We start from the raw sequence: 22,471 nt of genomic DNA, 5'->3' as shown, positions 1-22,471 counted from the left end.
TGGTTCCTGCTCTGTTTAATTTTTTCTCCGTAGAATCCTTTAATATTGCAACTGGTAAAGTAGGGGTCAGCGAAGAAGAAGAAAACCCTCAACAAGATGAACTGACACGGTGGCTGCAACAATGGGCTCAATGATAGCAACGGTTGTGAGGATAGTGTGGAGCCAGGCAGTATTTCATTCTGCGGTACATAAGGTCACAGTGAGTCAGAACCAGTTTGACAGTACCTAACAGCAACAGAGAAGGTACATAGGATATGTACGGAGTGGTGTTACACAGTTTGAAAAAAAAACTGCACATAAATTAGCTTGAAATAAGTTTACAAAATAATTTAATTTTTTAAGAATAATAGATTTTAATTAATTTTGAAGTCAATTTAAAATGTTTTACTGAATTGAAAGCATGTATTTTTTTTTTTTACTCTATGAATGGGTAAACTTAGTAAAATTTTACTGACCATCTAGTACTACTAGTCTCATAAAATACGTACATGTTGAGAACTTGGCTGTGTTCTAGGCGTTTTCTTGTGCTTCCTACCAGGAAATTTAATTCTTACCCCATCTTTGTGGAACAGGATTAGGATTCTTCATTGTACAGGTCAAAAAACTGAGGTTCAGAGGTTAAGTGACTTCTCTAGTATCTTAATAATTAACAAATATAAAAAAACTGAGGCTCAGAGATAACTTCTTCAGTATCTCAATATTAGAAGAGTCAGCATTCATTCTTAAAAGTACAGTTAGCTTTATTCAGTGTTGAAGTTCAAGTCAAGAATACATATATAATCTAATTTTAAAAACTATAAGTATTATAGCTTATTAGAATGTAATTGCCAAGAGGATAGAGCCATCCCTTTCTCCTACTTTTAAGGCACAAAATAAGTGGTCACTGTATTATTATTATTGTTTTAAATAAATAAACGATCATGTGTCACTCTGTCAGACTTAGCCTTTTTCCAGTACCTTTAGCTGGCTGCTTTCCTTAGCTGTTAGTGCTTACAGTGTAGTGGAGGATATACATAATTAACAAGCCAATCAGTTACATAATTTTGGATACTGAATAAATACTATGAATAAAATAAAGTATGGTTTAGGTGTATAGAATGATGTGTATGTGCTTGTGTGTGTCTGTGTAAGTAGGTTATGGGTGTATATTCTGTGTGTATGCATATATTATGCTGTGTGTAGGTGTATGTTGTATATGTGTTGAATGTAGTTGTGTGTATAATGTGCATTGACTCCAAACTATAAATCTAATGTGAAGGAGATGTACATGTTGAACACCTTCTACTTTCGTATGTTATCTCATTTACATCTCAGAATAACTTTATGAAGTCGATATTTTTATTTGGATTCTGCAGATGAAAACACCAAGTGGGAACTTGTTTAAGGTTGCTAAGCCATCAAGTGTTACTAAAAGTGAGATTCAAATTGTACCTCTCTGACTTCAGACCCCTTGGTCTTCCAGCTTTACCAGACTGCCTCCACGTAAAATCATAAAAGAGAAATGGAAAGAGAAGGAGAAAGGAAAAAGGACAATTCGAGGTAGAGCGTGGAGAATTAATAATTTCTGAGATAGTGGAGTGAATTAAAGGTGATAGGGAATCATTTGCTGTTCATTGTGGCAAGATAACTGACTACCTATCAGTGGATCAAAATGAAGCACATAGAACAATGCCTGGCGTATAGTATGTGGCATATGTGTTAAAGTTTTATTATTGTCTGGTAAATTTATCTGTAGGTGAAACTAATACAAAATATTGACAGATGAGGTTTATGGTTGTTAATCAATGCATGAGGAAGAAATGAATGCACACTGTAGTCTAGCTGTGTACTGACATGCTGGTCCTCATCATACAAGCAGAAAAGTAACACAAGTCAACCAAATATATGGCTAACATAGTCAAATCGAACCTTGTATGTTGTCCATACAGCTATTACAAATACATTTGAAACATTTGGTTTTGAATTATGCAATTGCCTCAGAAATGACTGAGCACTCACTTAGTTATATTATCATAGAACAGTGGTTCTTAACTTTATCGGAGCCAGTGTTCTATTATAGCAAGAAAAAATAATAGGTAATATGCATAAAATTTAACAATAAATATAAAAACCAGAACTTACACATATTTAAAAAGCTTTTAGAAAGAAATTAAAATAATCACAATCCAAACACATATACCAAATTCACTCAGTTAAAAGACAGAGATTGCCAGATTAAAAAATAAAGCAAAAACAAAATTAGCTATATGCTGTGACAAGATATACATATAAAGCATGGAAAAAGAATAACAAGAAAATTCCAAGTGAAAGAAAGTTTTCATAATAGGAATGTCAGGCAAAATACACTTTAAGATTGTTAGAAGTTATTGATATTAATTAAAAAAAAAAAAAAAGTTTTAAAAGGGCCCAATTGGCTTAGGCCAGCTCAAAGCATACGTCCATCAGATTATTTTGAGCATTAGTGACACACTTTCCTAACTTCAACCTTTGGTTAAGTTAGCTAAAAATATTTATCCATTGTATGTTTTAGTTAATTGGACCTGTGTTTTAAATTCTGGACTTTAGTATGCTGTCTAGACAAACTAAATATTTAGTGTTGTTATTTTGTTGTCAGTAACAACAGGGATACATTTCCATGGTAGAAATGAAATCACTTCTCTTTATAATATTGTAGTGGATGGATAATGTTTATTCATTAGTGAGAAAGAAATTTTAAAAGTAGGACTCCTCAAAGAACAATCTTTTCCTTTTTTCTTTACAATTACCTAAGTAGGCCAAATTAATTATGGTACATGGGCAACTGATTTACCACGCCTCCTGGAATAGATTGGACATAGAATTCTGCATCATGCATTACGGAAGGAAAAGATCTCAGCTGTGGTAAAAGGATTAATGACTTTCCTTTAGGTATGAACTTTTCCAGTTCCTTTCAACATTTACGTTGTTGTATAAAGACCATTGGAAGCTGGACAATGATTAAAGAAGATGGAAGAAGAGTTGATGGATTTGAATTTTGATTATGGTGCTGGTGAAGAATATTGAATAGACCATGGACTGCCAGAATAATGAACAAATCTGTCTTAGAAGAAGTACAGCCAGAATGCTCCTTAGAAGCAATAATGGCAAAACTTCATCTCATATATTTTGGACATGTTATCAGGAGGGACCACTCCCTGGAGAAGGACATCACGCTTGGTGAAGTAGAGGGTCATCGAAAAAGAGGAAAACCCTGAACGATATGGATTGGCACAGCGGCTGCAACAATGGGCTCAAACAGCAATGATTGTGAAGATGGTGCAGGACGGGGCAGTGTTTCGTTCTGCTTTATATGGGGTCGCTATGAGTCAGAACCCACTCGACAACACCTAACAACAGCCCCAACATAAAGACCATTATCTGGTATCAAGTTTTGTCATTATTCCAAATAAATACCACAACATTTCACTTTGGTGGGCATATTGTAATGGTAATTTTATGGAGTAGACTGTTAAAAATTCTCTTCCATTAAAGATGTTGACTTCATTGTTGGGTAATGCACATGGAATAGCATGTCAGCAGGAAGTTAACTGCTAAACAATTTTGATATTTACTTAAATGACTTTCCTTTAGGTGTGAACTTTTCCAGTTCCTTTCAACGTTTATGTTGTTATATAAAGACCATTGGAAGCTGGGCAATGAATAAAGAAGACGGAAGAAGAATTGATGCATTTGAATTATGGTCCTGGTGAATATATGTATGTTTATCTGAAGTTGTCACTCAGCAAATGGTTGTTGACACTGACAGATCTTATCATGGCAAATGAGATGTCTGAAGAACTCAAGTACTTGCATAAAATGCTGTGCATTTAAGATGTGTTTTTAGACTGCAACTCAAGGATAACACAAAAAGGAACTTGATTATCTTGTTTTCAAATAAGTTTACTCATCTGTAAAAATGAGGATGATAACATATCACGTTCACAGAGTTACTGTAAACATGAGAAAATAAATACAAATGTTTGTTATTTGCATATGTAAACTGGAGTGGGGAGTATTTTAATAGGTATTTGAAGGCAGAAGAGTTAAAAAATGAATCCATGTCATAATGAAGGTGTTTGGCTTAAAAGCTACAATCCAGATTCGTTTAACAGTGAGACCTATCCAAGTAAAAAAATTTTTTTTTTAGAGCCATCATAAAAACAGGTGGCTGCTTATTTTCAGTAATTTGAGGGACTTTGGTGGGCAATGCACATTCTTTCTATTGACATACCTTTGAAGGTCTTGATACTGGAACTATAAATCAAAGTGATAGATTGGATTACTGCAGTGTTGGCAGCATCGGAGAAAAGTGTCACTACAGATAGAGTTGCTGTTTCTCTTGAATAAGATGCTTGTCTTGGAGCTAGTTCTGGGGAAGAAGCCGTCTGTGTCTGGGGGAAGCAACTGAGTCAGTCTTGGCCATTTTGTAATAGTGTGGTGGTGTGACGGCACCAGCAATATAAAGACAGCAGGACTGAGGTAATTCTAGGAGAAGGAGTGTCCTGGAGTAATACTTCTCCAATGTAGTGGTTAAATTTAACCTAACATGGATCTCGGCGTATGGAATTTTGCTTTATTAAGAAATTTATTAAAATGTAGCTGTTATAAATGCTGAAAAACACTTCAGTGAGAATTGAGTGACCAATTGTCCTGGTTTTCCTGGAACTGAGTGGTTTCCCAGAACATGGGATTTTCAGTGCTAAAATTGGGACAGTCCTGGCTAAACTAGGACAGGTGGTCACCCTGAGAGGAAAGTAACAGATGTACTTTTGAGTTCTCAGCTGTACAAGTTGTTCTGAGCATACGTTAAGGAAAAATAAAAATGGCCTCAAGAATGTCTTTGGTGTATAGTTTTCTTTGAGGAGCAGGAATGAGGGAGGATTTCTGAGTATATTATTGAGTATGCCTTTGTTAGTCCTAGAAGTTTTTCTGTGTATTACACTCACTCTGCATGCATCGAATCAAATACAGTAGGGTCTTGTGTCAACACTTACATCTCTTAGGAGAGTTTCTGGTGGAAGGATTCACAATCCCATTCTCGGGTTGCCAGAAGGATCAGGGAGAGGAAAAACATGACTTACCTCGTTTGAGAAAATCTGTGACAATGATATAATAGGAAAGTGGACAAACCCCTATAAGAACTTGTATAGCAGCAATAAGTACTCATTCTTTCCCTACATATAACCAACATTTACAGCAGGGGAGCAACAGAAAAAGAAAGAGGTCCTTCTTCAGTCCATTTACCATATAAAGAGAAACTACAGAGAGAAGTGGCTTTTTGGTTAGGCAACAGGAATTCCCAGATCATCTTATAGACTCAACATTTATTGAACACACACACAAACACAAACATGTAAAGCTCTGTGCTTCCTGCTTGCGGAATGTAATTAATGGTAATTAAGACAAGCAGTGAGAGAGCTATAGATCAGGATTCTTGACCTTGGTACTATTGCCTTTTTAGGTTGAATAATTCTTTGCTGTAAAGGGCCATCCTGTGTAGGTTTTGAGCAGCATCTTTGTCCTCTAAACACTACACACCAATAGCACCCTTCCTGTAGTTATTCCTCCAGACACTGCCACATATCCCTTGGGGGCAGAATCACTCTTATTTGAGAACCCCTGCTGTAGACAATAATAGTCCAGAGATATGATAGAAGCAAAAGGGAATTGGGACCCATCTCACTTAATGCTGTCATTAATGGAGGGCAGTGCTGTAGACCTTGTTGGCAAAAGAGACAAAATCATGGCTGCCATTTACTGAATGCTTATGCATTAGAATGCTTATGCATAAGTGTGCTAAGTGAGCTATATTTATTATATCAATCTTTATAGGAGCCTTATGAGTTTGGTGCTACACACACACACACACACAAACCAAACCCATTGCCGTTGAGTCATAGCAACCCTATAGGACAAAGTAGAACTGCCCCATAGAGTTTCCAAGGAGTGCCTGGTGGATTCAAACTGACAACGTTTTGGTTAGCAGCCATAGCACTTAACCGCTACACCACCAGGGTTTCCTGGTGCTACACAGGGTTGAGTAAATGAAAGAACTCACAAAATTGTACAGGGTGCATGTATTTAACGCTTTAAGGCACAACGGAGGAGTGGGAGTGCAGGCAATTACAGAGGTGTCTGAAAAATTTCAGAAGCAACCCCCCAGAGTCCTTTCCCACTTGCACAGGATGTGCTTCATCTTCGAATTATGAATTGCCAAGCCGTGTGGCATCTCAGTTGCAGAAGAGGCTAAGCACAAGTTTACTAAAGTGTCTTTTATTCTTCACTGTGTTTTCTTGTGGGTTCATATAGCAACAGCCAGGCTGTGTAACAGGTTAAACCAGATGCAAGCCATCAGTCCAAACATGGGTAAGCAATGTAGACAAGCTAGTATAGAGTGCCTTTAGGGGGAGTTTTGAACTTTAAGCAGCACATTATAAACTACTAGCAAACACATCTCATTCTTCTCTTGGGTAAGTACCAGATTCCTGGCTTCCCTGGAGATAAGCGTAAACCTGCCCCAGTCCACTTGTAAGTTAACCCTATCATTGCACAGTGTTAATGTTCCCATTTTACAGATGAGGAAATTGAAGCATCCAGAGATTTAACCCTTTGGTGACCTAATTATTTTCTGCTTTGAACTTTTTATTGATACCATGTGTTTTCAGTAATGGAAGCATGCTGAATTGTTGAGTGTGTCTGAATTTTTGGTAGGTAGTCTGGATTTTTTTTCCCTTGCCCTCTCCCACAAGCCTACCCTAAATGTTTAGTGGTACATATGAAGTGCCACTAATTATACCCTGGAGTCGCCACTGGGGTCTTTTGGTACATATGTGTAACAAATAAAAAATTTCAAAATTTCTATTTTTCCTACCAAAAATTCAGACACCTCATACAATATTCTGTAAAAACAGTAATTTGCAGCACACACCCTTTTCTTCAGTTTCAAACAGTCATAAAGGACCCTGCCTTGTGGCAGCACATGCTGTCACTGCTACGGCAGCTTCTGATAAGTCCCAGAGGCTAAAAAAGTTCATGGTCACTGTCTTAATAATCTAGTGCTGCTTTAACAAATACCACAAGTGGATGGCTTTAACAAGAAGAAATTTATTCTCTCACAATTGAGGAGGCTAGAAGTCTTAATTCAGGGTGCCAGATCCAGAGGAAGCTGTTGGCTCTGGGGGAACATCCTTGTCATCAATCTTCCCCTGGTCTAGGAGCTTCTCAGCACAGGGGTCCCTGGTCCAAAGGACACACTCCATTCCTGGTTCTTCATTCTTGGTGGCGTGAGGTCCCCCTGATCTTGTAGATTGAGTGCTGCCTCATTAACATAACTGTCTCTAATCCTGCCTCATTAACAACATAGAGGTGGGATTTACAACACATAGGAAAATCACATCAGATGACAAAACGGTGGACAGTCACACAATATGGAAATCATGGCCTGGCCAAGATGACATACATTTTGGGGGGGACAAACTTTAATCCATAAAGTCACTGTATGTACTACTGGGCACAAAAGGGTTAAAAGCCAAGGTCATACTGTGGCAGAACTGGGATTCTTCATAGAAAGAAGTTAAATGACTTCTAAAAGTTGTTGCTACTTAGTGGAAAGGGTTTGGACTAGAATGAAAATCCAGATTTAATAATACCATGCCCAGTACTTTCTGGATACATTGCATCTGTCATTCGAGATAGACCTTGAAATTAGAAAACATTTCAAAAGGCAAAAATGTCGAAGAATGGGTAGTCTTAATGGGGCAGAAAGAAATTGCAAATCCTGTCCTAAAACCGTGACTCATAGCCAGGGTGGATCCTGAAGCTCATAAAATTTTGGGGACCACAATAACAAAAATAAAATTTCTTATACAAAATTAGGTACAAAAATGAATATTTAGAATTACAAATTTAAAAAGTTGAAACATATAAAAAAGATAACAGAAAAAAATTTATTTACCTGATGTACCTCTATAGTATCTTTTTTTCCCCTGTATTTTTTGGCTACATACTGTTTTCTTAATAGATTTTATTTTTGGCACAGTTTTACACTTACAGAAAAACTGAGACAATATAAAGAATGCCATATACCCACCACCGTCAGGCCAGATTCCCTTATTATAAACATCTTACATCATTCTGGTACATTTGTTCTAATTAATGAACCAATATTGATACATTATTATTAACTAAAGTTCATAGTATAATCAGATTTTCTTAATTTTTACCTAATATTCCTTTTCTGTGCCAAGAGCCTATCCAGGATACCACATTATTTTAATTTGTCTTATCTCCTTAAGCTCCTTTGGCTGTGAGAGTTTCTAAGATTTTCTATGTTTTTTATGACCTTGGCGGTTTTTTTTTTTTTTTAATTTTTATTGTGCTCTAAGTGAAAGTTTACAAATCAAGTCAGTCTCTCATACAAGAACTTATATACGCCTGGCTATATACTCCTAGTTGCTGTCCCCCTATTGAGACAGCACATTCCTTCTCTCCACCCTGTATTTCTGTGTCCCTTCAGCCAGGCTCTGTCCCCCTTGGCCTTCATATCTCCCCTCCAGACAGAAGCTGCCCACATAGTCTGATGTGTCTACTTGATCCAAGAAGTTCACTCCTCACCAGTGTCATTTTCTGTCTTATAGTCTTGTCCAATCCCTGTCTGAAGAGTTGGCTTCGGGAATGGTTCCAGCCTTGGGCTAAGAGAGGTATGGGGACCGTGACCTCCGGGGTCCTTCGAGTCTCAGTCAGACCGTTAAGTCTGGTCTTTTTATGAGAATTTGAGGTCTGCATCCCACTGCTCTCCTACTCCCTCAGGGATTCTCTGTTGTGTTCCCTGTCATGGCATTTATCAGTTGTAGCCGGCACCATCTAGTTCTTCTGGTCCCTTTCTGTGTCTTGGGCTCGTAATTACCTTGTGTCTTCGATGTTCTTCATTCTGCTTTGCTCCATGTGGGTTGAGACCAATCGATGCATCTTAGATGGCTGCTTGATAGCGTTTAAGACCCCAGACGCCACTCTCCAAAATGGGATGGAGAATGTTTTCTTAATAGATTTTATTATGCCAATTGACCTAGATGTCTCCTGAAACCATGGTTCCCAAACCCCCACCCCTGATACTCTGGCCTTTGAAGCGTTTGGTTTATTCAGGAAACTTCTTTGCTTTCGGTTTAGTCTAGTTGTGCTGACCTCTTCTGTATTGTGTGTTGTCCTTTCTTCATCTAAATAGTTATTGTCTACTATCTAATTAGTGAATCCCTCTCTCCCTCCCTTCCTCCCTCTCCCCTCTGTAACCATCAAAGAATATTTTCTCCTCTGTTTAAATTATTTCATGAGTTCTTATAATGGTGGTCTCATACAATATTTGCCCTTTTGCAACTGGCTAATTTCGCTCAGCATAATGCTTTCCAGATTCCTCGATGTTATGAAATGTTTCACAGATTCATCGTTGTTCTTTATCGATGCATACTATTCCATTGTGTGAATATACCATAATTTATTTATCCATTCATCTGTTGATGGGCACCTGGGTTGCCTCCATCTTTTTGCTGTTGTAAACAGTGCTGCAATGAACATGGTTGTGCCTATATCTATTTGTGTAAAGGCTCTTATTTCTCTAGGATATATTCCAACGAGTGGGATTGCTGGATCGTATGGTAGTTCTATTTCTAGCTATTTAAGCAAGCGCCAAGTCGATTTCCGAAGTGGTTGTACCATTTTACATTCCCACCAGCAGTGTATAAGTGTTCCAGTCTCTCCACAACCTCTCCAACATTTATTATTTTGTGTTTTTTGGATTAATGCCAGCCTCGTTGGAATGAGATGGAATCTCATTGTAGTTTCGATTTGCATTTCTCTAATGGCTAATGATTTCCTTATGTATCTGTTAGCTGCCTGAATGTCTTCTTTAGTGAAGTACCTGTTCATATCCTTTGCCCATTGTTTAATTGGGTTTTTGTCTTTTTGTTGTTGCGTTTTTGCAGTATCATGTAGATTTTAGAGATCAGCTGCTGATTGGAAATGTCATAGCTAAAAACTTTTTCCCAGTCTGTAGGTAATCTTTTTACTCTTTTGGTGAAGTCTTTGGATGAGCATAGATATTTGACTTTTAGGAGCTCCCAGTTATCTAATTCCTTTTCTGGTGTTTGTACATTTCTAGCAACGCTTCGTATACTGTTTATGCCATGTATTAGGGCTCCTAATGTTGTCCCTATTTTTTCTTCCATGATCTTTATTGTTTAAGATTTTATATTTAGACCTTTCATCCATTTTGAGTTGGTTTTTGTGCATGGTGTGAGGTATGGGTCTTGTTTCATTTTTTTGCAGATGGATATCCAGTTATACCAGCACCACTTTTTTTTTTATTAACTTTTATTGAGCTTCAAGTGAACGTTTACAAATCAAGTCAGTCTGTCACATATAAGTTTACATACATCTTACTCCGTACTCCCACTTGCTCTCCCCCTAATGAGTCAGCCCTTCCAGTCTCTCCTTTCGTGACAATTTTGCCAGCTTCCAATTCTCTCTATCCTCCCATCCCCCCTCCAGACAGGAGATGCCAACACAGTCTCAAGTGTCCACCTGATATAATTAGCTCACTCTTCATCAGCATCTCTCTCCCACCCACTGTCCAGTCCCTTTCATGTCTGATGAGTTGTCTTCGGGAATGGTTCCTGTCCTGGGCCAACAGAAGGTTTGGGGACCATGACCGCCGGGATTCCTCTAGTCTCAGTCAGACCATTAAGTCTGGTCTTTTTATGAGAATTTGGGGTCTGCATCCCACTGATCTCCTGCTCCCTCAGGGGTTTTCTATTGTGCTCCCTGTGAGGGCAGTCATCGATTGTGGCCGGGCACCAGCTAGTTCTTCTGGTCTCAGGATGATGTAGGTCTCTGGTTCCTGTGGCCCTTTCTGTCTCTTGGGCTCTTAGTTGTCGTGTGACCTTGGTGTTCTTCATTCTCCTTCCAGCACCACTTTTTAAAGAGACTGTCTTTTCCCCATTTAACTGATTTTGGGCCTTTATCAAATGTCAGGTGCTCACATGTGGATGGATTTATTCCTGGATTGACAATTCTGTTCCACTGGTCTATGTATCTGTTGTTGTACCAGTACCAGGCTGTTTTGACTATTGTGGCAATATAATATGCTATAAAATCAGGTAGTGTGAGGCCTCCCACTTTGTTCTTCTTTTTCAGTAATGCTTACTTGTCCGGGGCCTCTTTCCCTTCCATATGAAGTTGGAATGTCACTGGCATTTGGATTGGGATTGCATTGTATCTGTAGATTGTTTTGGGCAGAATAGACATTTCTACAGTGTAAAGTGTTTCTATCCATGAGCAAGGTATATTTTTCACTTATGTAGGTCTCTTTTGGTTTCTTGCAGTAGGGTCTTATAATTTTCTTTGTATAAATCTTTTACGTTTCTGGTTGGATTTATTCCTAAGTATTTTATCTTCTTAGGGGCTATTGTAAATGGTATTGATTTGTTGATTTCCTCTTTGATGCTCTCTTTGTTGGTGTAGAGGAATCCAACTGATTAATGTATGTCTATCTTGTATCCTGATACTCTGCTAAACTCTTCTATTAGTTTCAGTAGTTTTCTTGAGGACCCTTTAGGTTTTTCTGTGTATAAGATCATGTTATCTGCAAACAGAGATACTTTTACTTCTTCTTTGCCAATTTGGATGCCCTTTATTTCTTTATCTAGCCTAATAGCTCTGGCTAGGACCCCCAGCACAGTGTTGAACAAGAATGGTGATAATGGACATCCTTTTCTGCTTCCTGTTCTCAAGGGGAATGCTTTCAATCTCTCTCCATTTAGGATGATGTTGGCTGTTGGCTTTGTATAAATGCCCTTTATAATGTTTAGGAATTTTCCTTCTATTCCTGTTTTGCTGAGAGTTTTTATCATGAGTGAGTGTTGAGCTTTGTCAAATGCCTTTTCTGCATCAATTGATAAGATCATGTGGTTCTTGTCTTTTGTTTTATTTATGCAATAGATTACAATAATTGCTTTTCTAGTATTGAACCATCCCTGCGTACCTGGTATGAATCCCACTTGTCCGTGGTGAATTATTTTTTTGATATGTTGTTGAATTCTATTGGCTAGAATTTTGTTGAGGATTTTTGCGTCAAGTTCATGAGGGATATTAACCTTGGTAGTTTTGAGAAGTACTTGTCAAGGATTTTGTAGGATGACATTGCACTAGAATTTGTCCAGTGTTTTTTTCTCGTGATTATACTGAGGCCATTGTTTTTGAGGAAGAAGACCACAGAGGCAAACGACCATATTTATTATATCAAGGTACATACTATACATGTGATGTGTCCCTATTAATATTGACGTTGATTTCCGGGCTGAGGTAGAGTTTGTCAGGTTTTTCCACCATAAAGTTACTGTTTTTTTCTTCTTTTTTTTATTCCTTTCCATACTGTGCTCTTTGGAAGGAAGTCACTAGGCACAACTTAAACTAAAGGAGTTGAGATTTATGCTCCCCCCTTCTTGAGGACAGAGTATCTATATAAATTACTTGGATTTCTTCTGCAAGTGAGATTTTGTTCTTCCCTCCATTTATTGTATTATTCTTTTATTCAATCATTTTTACATCAGTATAGACTCAAGGATATTTATTATATGCTTTGGATTATAATCCAATACTACCACTTGTTTATTTTGTTGCTGAAACTGTTCTTGCTTTATCTATCGGGAGCTCTTTTGGTTGGCTCCTGTGTCCCTTTGATATAACCTCATCGTTTTGTTTGTTTGTTTGTTTGAGCACTTTCTTTCTTTCTGGCACTACAAGATGCTCCAGACTCATCTTGTATGTTTCCTTCCCCAGTCCTAGACTCAGCCATTTCTCCAAGAAGCCCCAGTTTCTTTTATTGGAAAACTGGTATTAGAAACCCAAGATATGAGGACTAGGTATGCTCATTGCTACTGGGGTGTCATTGCTTCTAGTCTCTCTCAGCTTACAGAGCAAGGGACTATATGTGTGTATACTGTTTTTGTTAGCTGCTGTCGAGTCAGTTCTGACTTACAGGAACCGTATGTGTGGAGATAGAACTGCTCCATAGGATTTTCAAGGCTGTGATCTTTTGGAAACAGATCACCAGGATTGTCTTCTGATGGGCCTCTGGATGGATTCAAACTACTAACTTTTCAGCTGGTAGTCTAGCACTTAATCATTTGTGTCATTCAGGGACTCCTGTGTGTATACTAACCTGTGTCTATACTAACACATGTCTATAAATATTTCTATGTGTAACTATTTGTATCTATATTAAGTCAGATGTTAGTTCATACTGATGTTTTCAAATCTAATCCATTATCACAGGTGTCATTCTAGCCTCCTCCTCTTCCTTATCTGTGAATTCCCACTCCAACAGGAAGGAAGTTGGCTTCCACTATCCACCATATTTAAGTATTCAATTCTAATATGAACCTATAATGGCATCAGAATTGTTTTACCAGAGGACTGCAATGCTTAGTCATTTGCATTCTATTCATTTCCAAAGTTACTTAGGTCAGCCCCTTTCCCTTCTCCCATCCCCATTCCCTGAGATGATTTAATACATTTGTAATACAATTAGAATCTCCAGTCACAGACTGCACTCCTTTCCAGGACTTCCCCCCCACCCCATAGTTTTCTAAAGAAAGTTATATACTTTAAGGTTTATAATTTGTACTATAAAATTCTGTGTGTTTTGACCTATGCATAATGTAATGTATCCACAATTATGATTTCATGCTGCATAGTTTCAGCATACTAAAAATCCATGTGCTTCACTGACCCAACTCAATGTTTCTCCTACCTCCAAATTCCTGGAAACCACTGATCTTTTACTGTCTCTATAGTTTTGCCTTTTACAAAATGGAAAACTGGAATCATACAGTATGCAGTCTTTTCAGACTGGCTTATTTCTCTTAGAAATATGCATAAGGTTCCTCCATATCTTTTTGAGACTTGGAAGCCCATTTCTTGGATTCATTGGATTCACTGTGTGTAGACCAGGAGCAGGTCTGCATTTACCATCTATTTTCCATATACTCCTACTCTAACAGTGGGCATATGGTATCATTTTGTGGTATCCCTAGTATTAGAGTCAGTTTAGATCTTGAATTCAATAGCTCTTAAAGGATCCTGGTGCCCCTTTCCTCATTCTAAAGTTATCAGATTAGTGGCCCTAGATCAATGTGAGGAAGAATTGAGGGAATTACTGTTCTCACTCACTGTCGTACTCTAGGCCATTCGTTGTGGACATCTGATCTCTCTTTAATTGGTGGGTTCTTTTTCTAAGAACTGACTTAAGTCTGGAATGTAGGTGAGAGATTGTAACTTTCCATTGGAGCAGCTGATATTATCCTTCTGCTCATACATTTTTGATCTCTTTTAAATATCTATCTACCTGTCTGGAGCCCTGGTAGCACAGTGGTTAAGAGCTTGGCTGCTAACCAAAATGTTGGCAGTTCAAATCCTCCAGCTGCTCCTCAGAAACCCTATGGGGCAGTTCTACTGTGTCCTGTAGGGTGGCTATGAGTTGGAACCAACTTGACAGCAACGGGTTTGGTTTTTGGTTTATCTCTTTCCATCAATCTAACTAAATATTTATCTAATCTCAATCAAGAAACTCTCTTGTTGACTGCTTATCTATCTTGTCCCTAGGAACCATGGTCTATTAAGATCACTGTAGTTCCATGTGGGTCAGGATCCCCTGGATGCCATTCAGCTTTGCTGCCAATTATAGTTATTATACCCATCTTGCCTCTGACAAGCGCTACCATCTACCTCTGCTACTCTGGCATTCTATTATTCCCTTTTACATTGGGGAGTCAAGTTCCATAATAGCATCTCCTACTTCAGCCTCTGCCTGCACAGGACAGCCACTACTAACTTCTCAGTAATGGTGGGATCTCTTTCTTTAGTGAATTCCTTATCTCCACAGTTAATAAAGTGCTCTATGGCCCTTCCCAAGGAAAGTTTGCTGGTGGCTTCTCAATTCTTACGTAATAGAATCATTCTAGTACGCTCACTTCTCTGGGCCAGTTGGATCCCTTCTACAGTATTCTTCCAGGGCAGTTCATACATCAGCAAGTCATTTCATAAAGGCCATCATTGTTTCCAAGCTTCCAAGAGCCATCCCAGAAATGTATCAAAACTTGATCCCAGGGCCTTTGCCAGGGCATTAAATTTCAAGTCACAGAGAGTTCCTCAGCTCAACACTCTCTTCCTAATTCAGCTTTAAATTCAGGTCCCCTTCTGGTTGAAGACCTTCAAAAGCCACTTCCAGTCATAACATCCTGGCTCCTAACAGTTCCTATTAGCCAGGCCTTGCAGCTCCTTTGGTGACTAATACCTTTTCTCGCTAGCAGAGCTAGTGATTTCCAAACCAGGCTATGCTGATTCTTGATCCTTGATATTGGTCCCGTGGCCAGGAGAGGAGATGGAAGGCAGGTCTGGGTAGAGCAAGCCATCTGCCTCAGGTGAGGCTTCTACATAGTTTTCAGGCTGCCATTTAGAAATTGGTGTTAAAGGAGTTGTCCTCTGTTTTAAATATTATCCTCTTGGGGAAGACCTATTCCTTCAGAGATGATACAAGGTATAACATAAGAACTTGACTTTTGTTTTTATTTTTTAATGACTTAAAATTGATACTTAAACAGGTGATCTAAACATTCTGCCTTATATTATTCAGTGAGACTGAAGTCATTCTCAAAACTATTTTTAGTGAAAAAGCACCTAAACCAGGCTTATAATGTTTGATTGTTGATGTGAGTTTGGATTCTTAATTTTAAACTATGGAGCATTTTCCAACGAATATTTAACACTTTCCACTAAGTATTTCTAACCAAGCAGAAATTAGACTTAATAGAGTAGGGAAGCTGACAGGTTGAATAACTTATTTGCATTTGGCAGTTAATTAGAGAGATGTAAAGTTAATAATATGCTTGCCAGGAAAGTTATTAATCAAAAATGAAAAAAAATTCTGGCAGTGAAGATGCAACTGGAACATTTTGCACTAAGACAAGTAGTTAATCATCCAGCTGTGCCCTTGGTTAATAACGCATTGAATGTAAGAAGGAAACAAATGACCCATATTTTCCCATCATCGTGGTTTTAGTACACTGGACTGACAGATGCTGCTGGTAAAATTATGAGAGAAATTATGGGTAAATGGAAAATGGTCTATTTAGTTAAAGCCTAAGTTAAGTACTTTTTACGTTAAGTACTTTTTACTGGTTTGAAACATTTACAATAATCTATACTCTTCTTCAATAGCCTGGTGACTTTGTAAACCCACTGTATGATTACCTAAAAACTACATAGGTTAAATTCTCACTTCTGAAGTTTTGTGAACAGTGGCAATTGATAACCGTGTAAAAAGACTCAAGATGGTGAATCTGTGGTCATAAAATTGTGTTCTTCTCATGTGCCTATATTCTATGCTTCTAAGCCTGTGTAAGAAAACAGATGGTACATTTAAAAAATATGGTCTAATACACAACTATTCTTTCATGATGCTTATGTTATGGGATAGCACATTTTTTTTTTTTAAGGAAGTTTCTTCTCTGATTCAAGAGTATATCACTATTTAAATTTTATAGATTTTTTTGTTGGATTTAAGATATATTTAGGATCATATAGAATTCGTCTTTAAGTTTTAAGCCTGCATTAAAATTTTCTGTTTTATTATAAATCAATCAACCAATGAATAAATCACTTAATCAATAAGTGGGTTATGGTATTTCTCAGGGACTAAATTTGGATGAATAATGTACCTTTCTTCATTTTTCTGTAACTTAATCTTTTTTGAACCTCCACCTTATTTAGAGGCTGAAAGTATAATCTGGTCATTTCACAGTTGACTCCAGGGACTTTTCTTTCTCTTTGCTTGTTCCAACACTTGAATACCTTCTGAGTGCCGGAAACTCAGGCCCTGAAGATACAGTGAACAAAACAGCTAAACATTTTTGTCTTACGTGTGTGTGTGTGTGTGTGTGTGTGTGTAGACAGACAATAAAGAAACCCATAAGTAAAGCCTATAGTATGACCGATGAAAATAGGTACTAGGGAGAAGTATAAGGCAGAGAAATAGGGCATTCTGGGGCAGATAATGGGGCTGCAATTCTAATTAAGGTGATCCATGAAAACCTCATGGAAAAGATAACATTTGAGCAAACATTCTTCAAAATGTTGACCAGTTTGTATAAGCTGGAAAAACAATGTTTCTTCCTAAGATGCTTTATTAACATTTGTCATAAAATTGTCGTAATACCTTCGTAAATCTGCAATGGCTAAGACGAGCACGCACCTGCTGGAAGTTTGTGAAGCGTAACCTGCATCCCGTAAGTCAGTGGCCCTTGGAGCAGGTGAGGGAGTCGACCACATGGATGCCTGTGGGAAGAGCGTTGAAGGCAAAAGGATGGCAGTGTGACTAGCCTGTTTTGAGGCTGCATTTAAGATTGGGAATGGAGAAGGAGCCATAGGTGGGAAGTATCTTGTTATTGATTGTCATTTGTCTGTGTGGCTTCCTTTGAAATGCACCATTCCATTTGCTTCTTTGTCATTGTCCCTTCTCCATACTTGTATCCCTGAAATGTCTTTATGCTTCTCTGTTCTCCAGTTACATGGTCTATTTTATTTGCTATCATTTGTCTAGCCATATATCTGTTCCTCCATCCCTCTTCAGGTCTACTGGTGTTAGTGCTATATGAGGCCACTCTCAGCTTCAGAGTGTAGTGGGACCTTGCAGGGCTGCTTAAAGCCCTCTGTGCTGCTTGAGCTCCTCCAGTTCCTCAAGCATGCATGAAACCATCTCTATTCCCTTGTGTCACTGCTCACTTGAAGCCTGGGAACTTGCGTCTTCCCAGGACAACAGATGGGAAGCAGAGGACAAGCTCTTAGTACTCATAAACTTTCTAGAGTTTCTATTTATCCCTATGTGGAGCTAACGTGGGAATAAGGAGTGCAATGTCCCTTCTAAGAAACTCACATAATCATCTCACTCTATTGTGCTCTTGGACTTTCTTTCTTTTTCTCTCCCAGCCCGGAGACTTTTATAAACTTTCTTCTTAAATAAGGAAACTACTTTCTTCTTTCACCATCCTTCATTTGTTTAAAGCATATATTTTAACATTCTAGATTCTGAATTTTCAAACTTCCTCTTTTGGTTATCAGATGTCAGACTTTTTTATTGTTTCAGTTGTGGAATTTAAAACTTTATTTTGAAGTTCAAGAGCTGAGAATTTGTTGTATCCTTTAGTTTTTCTTTCTGCGTTTCTTTTGGAACAACTCCACGTTCAGGGTGTTCTAGGTCATTTTCTGTATTGGCTACAATGAAGGATGTAAGAGAAGATATACTCCTTGTCCTCAAGGAGCTTTCAGTTAATGATGGGAGAGAAGAATACAACTGTGAAATAATTAAGGTTCAATTAAAAATATATATGCTGTTGCTGTTAGGTGCTGTTGAGTTGGTTCCAACTCATAACAATTCTATGTACAACAGAATGAAACATTGCCCAGTCCTGCGCTATCCTCACAATTGTTGTGTATGAGCCCATCATTGCAGCTACTGTGTCAATCCATCTCATTGAGGGTCTTTCTCTTTTTTGCTGACCCTCTACCTTACCAAGCATAATGTCCTTCTCCAGGGACTGGTCCCTCCCAAGAACATGTCCAAAGTATATGAGAGTCTTACTACCCTTGCTTCTAAGGACCACTCTGGCTCTACTTCTTCCAAGACAGATTTGTTGGTTCTTCTGGCCAAAAAAAAAACAAAAACCAAACCCGTTGTCATCAAGTCTATTCCAACTCATAGTGACCCTGTAGGACAGAGTCGAACAGCTCCATAGGGTTTCTAAGGAGTGGCTGGTGGATTCAAACTGCTGATCTTTTGGTTAGCAGCCTAGGTCTAAACCACTGTGCCACCAGGGCTCTGGCTTTTCTGGCTGTCTGTAGTATATTCCATATTCTTCACCAACACCATAATTCAAAGGCAACAATTCTTCCATCTTCCTTATTCATTGTCCAGCTTTTGTGATTGAAAATATCATGGCTTGGGTCAGGCGCACCTTAGTCCTCAAAGTGACATCTTTGCTTTCAACACTTCAAAGAGGTCTTTTGCAGCACATTTACCCAATGCAATACATCGGTTGATTTCCTGACTGCTGCTTCCATGGGTGGATCCAAGTAAAATGAAATCCTTGACGATTTCAATATTTTCTCCATTTATTGTGATGTTGTTTATTGGTCTAGTTGTGAGGATTTTTTTTTTCTTTATATTGTGGCATAATCCATACTGAGGGCTGTGGTCTTTGCTCCTCATCAATAAGTGCTTCAAGTCCTCTTCACTTTCAGCAAGCAAGGTTGTGTCATTTGCATAATGCAGGTTATTAATGAGTCTTCCTCCACTCCTGATGCCCCATTCTTCTTCATACCGTCCATCTTCTTGGATAATTTGCTCACCAGACAGATGGAATAGGTATGGTAGAAGGATGCAACCTTGACACAAACCTTTCCTGATTTTAAACCACACAGTATCCCTTTGTTCTGTTTGAATGACTTCCTCTTGGTCTATGTACAAATTCTGCATGAACACAATTAAGTATTCTGTAATTCCCGTTCTTCTCAATGTTATCCATAATTTTTTATGATCCGCATAGTCAAATGCCTTTGAACAGTCAATAAAACACAGGTAAACATCTTCCTGGTATTTTTTTTTTTTTTGTTTGAACATCTTTCTGGTATTGTCTGCTTTCAGTCAAGATCCTTCTGACGTCAGCAATGGTATTCCTCATTCCATGTCCTCTTCTGAATCCAGCTTTAATTTCTGGCAGTTTCCTGTCCATGTCCTGCTGACAGATGCATGGTGGAAAAATATACATAACAAATACATAAATAAATACTAAATTGACTAGTGCATGCTCTAGGGTGAAGTTAATGTGTCTAAAAGAATAAGAGAGAGATTGGATTGTGGTAGTGAATCTTGAGTTGGCCCTAAAAGGTGGATAATGTTTATGTAAGAGAAGAAAAGAAACTGATAAAGAACATTCAAAGTGCGAGAAATATATGAGCTAAAGTACAGAAGCAGGAATGAACAAGGAAACTGTGAGGGGAGACAATAAAAATACTTTTCTTTTTATAAAAGAGATTGAGTAGGTCTTTAGGTGGTGCAAACGTTTGTGCTTGAATGATAACCTAAAACTTTGTGGTTTGAACCCAGCCAGTGGCACCGTGGAGGATAGGCCTGACAATTTACTTCCATTACGATTACAGCCAAGAAAACCCTATGGAGCAGTTCTACTCTTTACACATGGAGCGACCATGAGTTGGAACTGACGCATGGCAACTAACAACATCAACAACAAAGAAACCCGTAGAAAGAGTTTGAATGCTGGAGATGAGTTGAAAATAAGTTAGGTTGAGAAAATTTAACTCAAATATTTCAAGTCGGCTCAAGAATTTGTGCTTTCTGTAATACATATAAACTAAAAAACCAAACCCATTGCTGTCAAGTTGATTCTGACTTATAGTACCCCTACGAGACAGAGTAGAACTGCCCCATAGGGTTTCCGAGGAGTGGCTGGTAAATTTGAACTGCTGACCTTTTCGTTAGCAGCTGATCTCTCAACCACTGTGCCATAAGCGTTCCAGTGTAATGCATGTAGAGGCATGGTAATGCTTTTATAGAGGAAAGGGATGATGAAAGTCACTGTAGATTGGAGACTCGAGGAGGCTGTTGTAGTGTGAAACGATAAGTGCCCAGAAAAGGGTGATACGAAATGGGTAAACAGTAAGAATGAAAAAAAGGAAAGGGAAGACAAGAGATAAATGACAGAAAAATCTGGAAAAAACAGAGTGGGATAATATTTTGAGATAGTATCCTAGTTTTTAGTTTCACTTTGTGTTTTTCCCTTTTCCTTCCCCTATTCAAGTAAATATTTGGTTTTGGGGTCAGTGTCTCGGGGATGGATGTGGCAATGTGGAAGTACAACACTTGGCTTCTGTTTTGGGCATCTAAACCTCAGAATGGGAGAGGGTTTGTGAAATAGGTAAAATAAAGTGGACGTGACAGCAAAGGAAAATGTCTTGGGAGAATTGCCTGGAGACCAGAAAGAAATAGACTGAGTAGGGAAAAGAAAGGCAGAGGAGTTCATGGCATCACAGAGAGTGCAGTGTTCTAGTCTGCTCCCTGGCAATGCCCTTGAGAGGGTGGTGTTTGGAAAGATGCTAGCAAGGAAATGACTTTGTGAGGATTCTAGCAGATAGGCAGTGGGAAGCTTCATGGCAGTGTCCCTATGCTCCAACAATGGTACATATGTATAGTTCGTGGTTCACATTGACCTACCAGTTGCACCTGAATGATCATGATGCCAAGGCATGATGTACTTCTCAGTGGTAGCCTTTATATGAGAGGTGAATTGAGGACCATATTACCATATTATCTCCCCCAAATCCTTTCTTGAAGGAAGGAATCTTCAGAAAGACTCAAGTTGAAATTTTGTCTTCCCTATCATAATAACAATTCCATTGAGTTATGAAAATAAATTTGTTTTTATTATACATTTGAATTTGTGGGTTTCTTTCATTCCTGCAACAATAGTGGCAGATATGTTTTATCCCATATAAATACAACATTTCTTTTAATAGAAAAGGATTAACTTACTAAATGTTAAAATCCTCTTTGAGAAATATTTCTGACCATGCATTTTTTTTCACATATTCATTAAAAAAAAAAAAAGAATTCTCATAATGTCCTAATAGGAGTCCAGACCTAGCAATACGGAGACAAATAGCATATAGGCACTAGTCTCAAAAAGGTTAGCTTGGTAAGAGAGGAGGACACGTAAACAAATAATTAAAACATAAACCAAACTCACTGCCATCGAGTTGATTCCGACTCATAGTGACCCTATAGGACAGAGTAGAGCTGCCCCATATGGTTTCCAAGGAGTGCCTGTGGGATTTGAATTGCCAGCCTTTTGGTTAGCAGCCGTAGCTCTTAACCACTAAGCCACCAGGGTTTCCAATTAAATCATAGGCCTTTTCAAATCTACTGCAGAACAGCTTGGAATAGAAATCAACAGTTCACATAAAATTGCTATATGCTATTATAAAAAAAAAAAAAAAAAATTTTTTTTTTTTATTACGTATACAAAATTATGTATCAAATCTGGCAGTCATGTGAGGAGGGAATGGTTTTTTCATAAAACTCTAATATTCAATAAAAACTTAAACTGGGTAACAATCTGATATAAAACACTATTGGCTGGAGGAAGGGTGGAATGAGGGGGGTAAATACTATGGTAACTATAAAATTCTTCTTAAAGGACTTTAATATGTAGCTTTGAAGGCAGTACATATACATATGTAAAACATGAATGCTGATGAGATTGGGAGGAGATTAAGTTCAGTGTTTAATATAACAACTGGCATCACAGAATGAGTGAATGTTAGAGGGATAATT

General features: G+C 38.2%; 1 protein-coding gene across 1 annotated transcript in view; it reads left to right on the top strand.

Moving 5' to 3' along the window:
- LOC126077915 (translation initiation factor IF-2-like) overlaps positions 1-22,471 on the top strand; it is a 420,687-nt gene that overhangs the window by 376,765 nt on the left and 21,451 nt on the right. The window lies entirely within an intron of this gene.

The sequence above is a fragment of the Elephas maximus genome, chromosome 6 (assembly GCF_024166365.1).
Source record: "Elephas maximus indicus isolate mEleMax1 chromosome 6, mEleMax1 primary haplotype, whole genome shotgun sequence".
Classification (NCBI taxonomy): domain Eukaryota; kingdom Metazoa; phylum Chordata; class Mammalia; order Proboscidea; family Elephantidae; genus Elephas; species Elephas maximus.
The sequence above is the reverse complement of the archived record's forward strand: the minus strand, read 5'-3'. Positions and strand labels throughout refer to the sequence as shown.